This window comes from Chrysochloris asiatica, unplaced genomic scaffold (assembly GCF_000296735.1).
Source record: "Chrysochloris asiatica unplaced genomic scaffold, ChrAsi1.0 scaffold00109, whole genome shotgun sequence".
Lineage (NCBI taxonomy): Eukaryota > Metazoa > Chordata > Mammalia > Afrosoricida > Chrysochloridae > Chrysochloris > Chrysochloris asiatica.
The window spans coordinates 6,699,109-6,706,594 of record NW_006408627.1 but is presented as its reverse complement, the minus strand read 5'-3'; the positions used below and the strand labels follow the sequence as shown (position 1 = coordinate 6,706,594).

The window sequence follows — 7,486 nt, the reverse complement described above, 5'->3', positions numbered from 1 at the left end:
CACAACAATAATTATTCATTTCCAAATAACAATGATACTGAGGTTGAGAATTGCTGGTTAAGCTGATTGGTTTAAGCTACTTAGAACACATAGCTCCAACTGAAGATCAAAGCAGTCCCACTCAAACTGCATGGTTTATCCCCTCCCCACTTCCAAATTGCAGCCTGTCATGAAGAGAGAAGAATGATTATTAGGTAGAAAACGATAGATGTCTCCTGCGCCCTTTTGACTATTCACATTCACTCAGATCCTTTCCCCCATATATTATGCAATCTATTCCTCCAACTCTTACTCAGTTACCTCATCCTGCTCCAAATTGAGAAACTCTGCAGGATTCTCAGTCCTCATCTTTAGCCTGGATTCAGTCCCTTATACTCTCACAGTCAATTTCGAAATTATGTACCATTGTATTTGTTGTTGTTGTTAAGAACTGTCGAGTCGCTTCTGACCCATAGCTACTGTGTATAGGGTTTCTGTGGAGCTTGATGGTGAGCGGTTCAAACCCACTTTGCAGTCCAGCACATTAACGCCACACCAGGAGTTCAAATGTACCATTACCTCCCAACAAAATCGAATTATTCTGATAAAGAAAGAGCAGTAAATACATATGATGAAAAGATTGGACATTTAGTCTTGTAGATGGTTGTCTTTGATTGTTTCTATAGAGAAGCGAAACCAGTGACGCTTATATATGCATTTCTAAAGAGAGCTTTATATCAAGGAAAGGCTCACACCATTGTAGAGGTGGTTCATTCCAAGACTATGGGTTAGATGTCAGACTGGAGATTTCTAACTCATGTAGCTGCATGGCTTCTGAACTAAGATGGGCAGGTGAGACAGCATGCAGGCAGCAAGGTCCAGCAGATACAAAGGCAGCCTGCTGATGACTCCCAGAAACAGCAGGCAATAGAGCAGGTTCCTGGCTCAGTCCAAAGAACTGGAGGTCAGAGGATAAGCCAGATATAAGATTCAGACCCTACAGAGAGCAAACAAGCCTCACCTGGAAGTAGGCCACACCCCAAGGAAGCTTCTCAATTGCTTGACTGCTCGTGACAGACCTCATCATAGACTTAATTACACTGTATTAGATCTCATCATGGGGGAGAACTACATTTTAACTGTCAAACCACTGAGAGTCCTAACCCAGTCAAGTTGTCACAATCATCTTGATGCCTGGAGCTAGCATTCTTTCCTCGACAATTGGGGGCAGATGGTAGAGGAGTTGCTGAATCTATTCAGACTTCACTGAGCCACTGTTCACTCCACCATTGTGAAGCCCAAACTGAAATCCAATTACAATTTTGTTGTTGTTATTTCATTTAGGATAAAAACGGGAATAGAACAAGACACTGTTGGCTTTGACAAGAGGTGTAGAAATGTTTCATTGTCCCTCAAAACAGATATGGTTTGTGAAAGGGCATAGTGACTTTGGCTTTCTTTATAACAGTAACCATAATCTAATCATCTTGATGGATCCCTAAGGAAGGAAATATGCCCCGGCTTCTCTCCTTTTTTTTTTTTTGCTTTCTTCGTGTATGATGTTCTTAATTTCTTCCCACTACTTCTCTGGTCTTTTGGTCATTATCGAATCTGTTCTCGAAATGGTCTCTAAATTCAGGTATCTAAATACTCAAGATTGTATTTTGGCTGTTTTAAACTTGTTTTAATTTTTTTTCAGCTTTAGCCTGAGCTTGCATATGAGCAATTGATGTTCTGTTTGACAGTCATCCTCTACCTTATTTTAACAGATGATATTCAGTTTCTACACCCTCTCCTCTCACAGATGTAGTCAATTTGATTTCTGTATATCACATTCATAGAGATCTTTGCATATAGTCACCATTTACGTTGTTGAAAAAGGTATTTGCAATGAGTAAGTTGTTGGTCTCGAAAATTCTATCATGTAATATCTATCCAGCATCTTTCTCATTGCCCAGGCCATATTTTCTAACAATGAATTCCTCCTCTTTGTTTCCAACTTTTGCATTCCAGTCAGTAGTAATGATCAATGCATCTTGATTGCATGTTTGATCAATTTCAGATTGAAGATGGTATAATTTTTCAAGTTCTTCATTGACTTTGGTGACTGGTGCATACATTTAAATAATAGTGATATTAGCTGGTCTTCCTTGTAGATGTATGAGTATCAGTCTATCACAGACAGAATTAAACTTTAAGATTGGTCTTGAAATTTTCTTTTTTTAACAATGAATGTAACACCATTCCTCTTCAGTGTGTCATTCCCAGCATAGTAAACCATATGATTGTCCAATTCAAAATGGCTGATACCAGTCCATTTCAACTCACCAATGCCAAGGATAGTGGCTTAAATACTTTCCATTTCTTTTTGATGATTTCCAATTTTCCTAGATTCATACTTTGTACATTCCAGGTGCTAATTATTAATGAATGTTTCCAGATGTTTCTTCCCATTTTGAGCTGTGACCTATCAGCAAATAAAAGTCTAGAAAGCTTTGCTCTATCTACATCATTAAGGTTCACTGTATGAGGAGGCAGCTATTCCTCAGTCGTATTTTGAAAGCCTTCTAAACTGAGGTGCTCATCTTCTGGCACTATATCAGACAATGTTTCACTGCTATTCATTGGTTTTCAGGGGCTAATGCCTCAGAAGTGGACCGCCTATTCCTTTTTTATACTATGGTCTCAGAAAGTTCTACTAAAACTTGTTTACCATGAGTGACTTTGCTGGTACTTGAAACACCAGTGGAATAGCTTCTAGAATCATAGCAACACACAAACCACCACAGTATAACAAACTGACAGATGTGTGAGGTATGTAATAGATATTATTAATACCAACCACCTTGGTCAGTGGGCTTGGTTTTGGTTTATGGACTTTGGAGCTTTTCTCTCATCTTGTCTGGTTGTCATTTACTAGTTTAACAAGTTGTGGTATTGTAGGATAAGCACTGGGCTGGTAACTGAAAGGTAAACAGTACAAACCCACCAGTCACTCTCAGAAACCCTAGGATCACTGATGAGGCATTGGAGGCACTCACTCCTCCGTGCCAAGGAATTTGGAAGATAGTTCCTAAACCAACTGATTGGAAGTCATCCATGTCTATGTCTATTCCAAACAAAGGTGACCCAGTGCAATGTGAAAATCTTTACACAATATCATTAACATAGCTTGCATGTAAATTTTTGCTAAAGATAATTTAAAAAATGACTCTAACAGTACATTGACAGGGAACTGCCAGAGGTTCAAGTCAGATTCAAACAAAGATGTGGAATGAGGGATATCATTGCTAATATCAGATGGATTTTGGATGCAAGCAGAGAATACCAGAAAGATGTTTAGTTGTACTTTATTGACTATGTAGAAGCTTTCAATTATGTGGATCATGACAAGCTTTGTACAACATTGCAGAGAATGAGCATTCTGGAACACTTAATCATGCTCATGAGGAACCTGTCCCTAATCCAAGAGGCAATTGTTAGAACAAAAGAAGAGAACACCAAATGGTTTAAAATTAGGATAGTTATGCTTCATATAAACTGCATTATATGAAGGAAAATGTGGCATCAAGGACGGAGGAAGATTCACTAACAACCTGTGATATGCATATGATACAACCTTCCTTGCTGAAAGTGAAGAAGACTTAAAATACTTACTGATGAAGATCAAAGAACACAGCCTTACCTGTGGGTTGCACCTCAATATAAAGAAAATAAAAATCCTCAAGATCGAAGTTGTCAAAGACTTCATTTTGCTTGAATCAACCATCAACACTCATGGAAGCAGCAGTCAAGAAATCAAATGACACATTGCATTACGCAAATCTGTTGCACAAGACCTTTTTAAAGTATTGAAGAGCAAAGATGACAGTTTGAGGAGTAAGGTGTGCCTGACTCAAGTCATGGTATTTTCCATAGCCTTATATGCATGTGAAAGTTGAACAACGAATAAAGGAGACCGTCAAAGAATTGATGCATTTGAGTTATGGTGTTAGAGGAGAATATTAAAATTACCATGGATCACCAGAAGAACAAACAAATCTGTACTGGAAAAAAAAACAGCCAGAGGGCTCCTTAAAAGCCAGGATGACCAGACTTTGTCTCTCAGACTTTGGATATATTATCAGGAGGGACCAGTCCCTGGAGAAGGACATAATGCTTGCTTAAGTGGAGGATCAGCGAAATAGAAGAAGACCCCCAATGAGATAGATTGGCATAGTGGCAGCAGCAATGGGCTCAAGAATAGCAATGAGTGTGAGGTTGGTACAGGACCAAGCAGTGTTTCGTTCTGTTGTTCATAAGGTCGCTTTCAGTTGGTACGAACTTGATGACACCCAACAACAAATAGTTAGACCTAACTTGATGGCACACAACAGCAAGCCTCTCTTCACTCCTGGGTAAAATGAGAGCCATGGTAATATGTTCATGGTAGTGTTCTGACAAGATTAACGGAGACATATTTGGAACATTATCACAGGGTCTGCTACATAGCAAGGACTCAATAAATGGTTGTTGTTATTATCACTAGAAATAAATATCAGTAATTTTTTCTCATGATTAACAAAACCCCATCAATCTTATTTATTACAACTTCATTTGTGGGTTTTCTTCTTGCAATTCTAGCATTTAAACAAGCTATGAGAATTTGTGATTACAGTTTTATTAACATCTGATCTGATGATTTGAGAACAGAAAAAGTTGTTGAGAAAAGGACCATAAATACTACTATAAACTGAATGGTACTAGTGCAGTATACACTGGTCTTTCCAGTTGGTTTTGTTGACAAGGTTCTTTATTTTCCCTTCTGACTGAGAGTACATGGAATAAACTGAGACTGAGCCAATGTTGCCCCAGTCCAGACACTTTGTAATCCTCCTTATAATCACTTCTATCATTCTATTCATGTCTTAGCATTCTATTTTCATTACAATCTCTTATCTGGAAACTCTGGTATTTGTTAGGCTTCCACATAAAAACTGAAGAAAACATTGATTCATTCAGCAATATGACTCTGACAGCGATGTCAGACTTACTTCTACTCCACCAGGCATTACTGGTGTTTTAGGAGCTACTTGAAGCAACTACAATTTGCTCTGCTTTTACTTTCCTTTCAGTTCCTTTTTTTCCTTGATTATGAAAAGGGTAATTCACAGCCATTTCAAAGATATTGTTGTTTGTTATTAAGTGCCGTCAAGTCAGTTCTGACTCCTAGCAACCCAAGGAGTGGCTGGTGAGTTTGAACTGCTGACTTTCAGGTTCAAATGAATCTTGTGGTCCAGTGATTATTCTATAGTACCACACCAGAATAGTACAAAATATAAAGAAGAAAAAAATAATTCATAATTCTACATACAGAAACAATCACTATGAATATTGTGCCATCTTTCTACTTAGACACTTTAATGTGTTTAGTATTTTAACATGTTTTGGAGCATCCTGTCATTATCATTTTGATCTTGATTTTATTTATTTATTTATTTTTTGCTTGATCTTCTTGCAAACATTTCTCCTTGTTTAGTTAGCACCTAATATATCATTGCATGGTTGTAACATAGTTTACTTAATTGTTGTTGTTAAGTGCCGTCCAGTCAGTTCCAACCCATAGCGACCCTGTGTAGGGTTTCCAAGGAGTGGCTGGTGAGCTTGAACCGCCAGCCTTACAGTTCAAACCAGCTTTGCTATCCAGCGCATTAACCCACAGCACCACACCAGGACTCCTAATTTACTTAATTGGTCTGTATAAAAATGGCATGATCAGGAAAGCATCTCTTCACTAGCTTCACAAGAGGGCAGGAGAATCATCACCAGCCCAAAGTTAATTTTTATGAGGCAGAGGTCATACGTGCCTCCGCCATTTTTTTTTTTTTTTTTTAACCAGTTCTCACACCAGCAGTACTCTCTACTTCTCTGCTGAATTCAGTAGTTCACTGCAGTGGCCACACTGAACTCATAGACAATACTCACAATTATGGGATGTCTTAGGATCAGGAGAGACTCAGGATACAGTTCTTCAGAAAGTTAGCCTCTTCTAAGCCATGCCCACAGTCAGGCTTTTCCTTGACCCTCAGTCTCTTGGCATTTAGCCCCACAGGCCTCTTGAGCTGTCTTAGCTTCTGCCTTGTTAGTACAAGTGTTACAGAGCTCTCTAATCCCACTAATAAGTGCCTAGCAACAATTAACTTCACCAGGAAGCCTCCTGCCTGAAAGTGCTTAGTTATCTTGTACTGAGGGTAGTGAGCCTTCCCATACACTCTGTCTGGAGGCACCCCACTCCATCAGCAAGCATCCTACTCAAACACACTCTTTTCTCTCTCTCTGGGCCAGGAAGCCCACTGAACTGTCTGCTGATTCTGCTTTATCCACTGCCACTGCCTTTCTGCCACTGCTTCTTGTTGTCTCTCAGTCACCAGAGTTACTATGCTCAGTCTCCTCGGCCTAGGAGGTTCCCAGAGCAGGGACTCAGGTCCAAAGGATGTGCTCTGTTACTGTCTCCATCTTGGTGGTAATCAGCTGCTCCTGCTTGCCTCCAGGATGATTCATTTGAAGCCTTGTGTAATGGAATATCTGATCAATGCCCTCGCTAGTGTTCCATACAACTTACTTACATGGTTCCACTCCTACCAGGTTGCCATGAACTTGATTTGTATACTAGCAAGCTGTCCAGTCCCCTTGATTTCACCCCTACCAGGTTGTCATGAACCTGATTTACATTAGCCATCAGCTGTCCAATCCCCTTGCATAGTCATTTGTTGCTGTTGTTAGGTTGTTGTTGTTGTTGTTAAGTGCCTTTGATACCCTCGGAAACCCTATACAGGGTCGCTATGGGTCGGAAGCTGTTGTTAGGTACCACCAAGTTATTTCCAAACCATAGCAACCTCATGCCCAACAATATGAAACACTTTCCAGTCATGCAGCATCCTCACAACTTTTGTTTTGTTTGAACTCACTGTTTCAGACACTGTGTCAATCCATCTTATTGGGATCTTCCTCTTTTTGGCTGACCCTCCACGTCACCAAGTATGATGTCCTTTCTGACAGCATGTTCAAAGTATGAGAGACAAAGTCTCACCATTCTGGCTTTTAAGGAGCATTCTGGCTACACTTTTCCTAAGACAGGTTTGTTTATTATCTTGGCTGTCCATGGTATTTTCAATACTCCTTTCCAGCACCATTCACTCAAATGCACCAATTCATCTCTGGTCTTCATTATTCTTTGTCCATCTTTCACATGCATATGAAACAACTGAAAATACTATGGTTTGAGTCTGGTGAACCCCAGACCTCAAAATGACATCTTTGCTTTTTTCTTTAAAGGTTTTTATTGTGGATTGAGTGAAAGTTTACAGGGCAGATCATCAGTTTTACATTCAATAAATCGTACACCTTGTTTCATTACAATGATTATAATCCCCTCCATGTACCATCAGTTAACAGTATTTCTCTCTATTCACTTTAGCTTTTTAAAAAACAAACAACAAAAAAACTCAGACATATATAATAATTTACA

General features: G+C 39.3%; 1 pseudogene; it reads left to right on the top strand.

Annotated features, from left to right (window-relative positions):
- The first annotated feature begins 1,601 nt into the window (after positions 1-1,601).
- Positions 1,602-7,486, top strand: part of LOC102812928 — a 31,449-nt pseudogene continuing 25,564 nt past the window's right edge.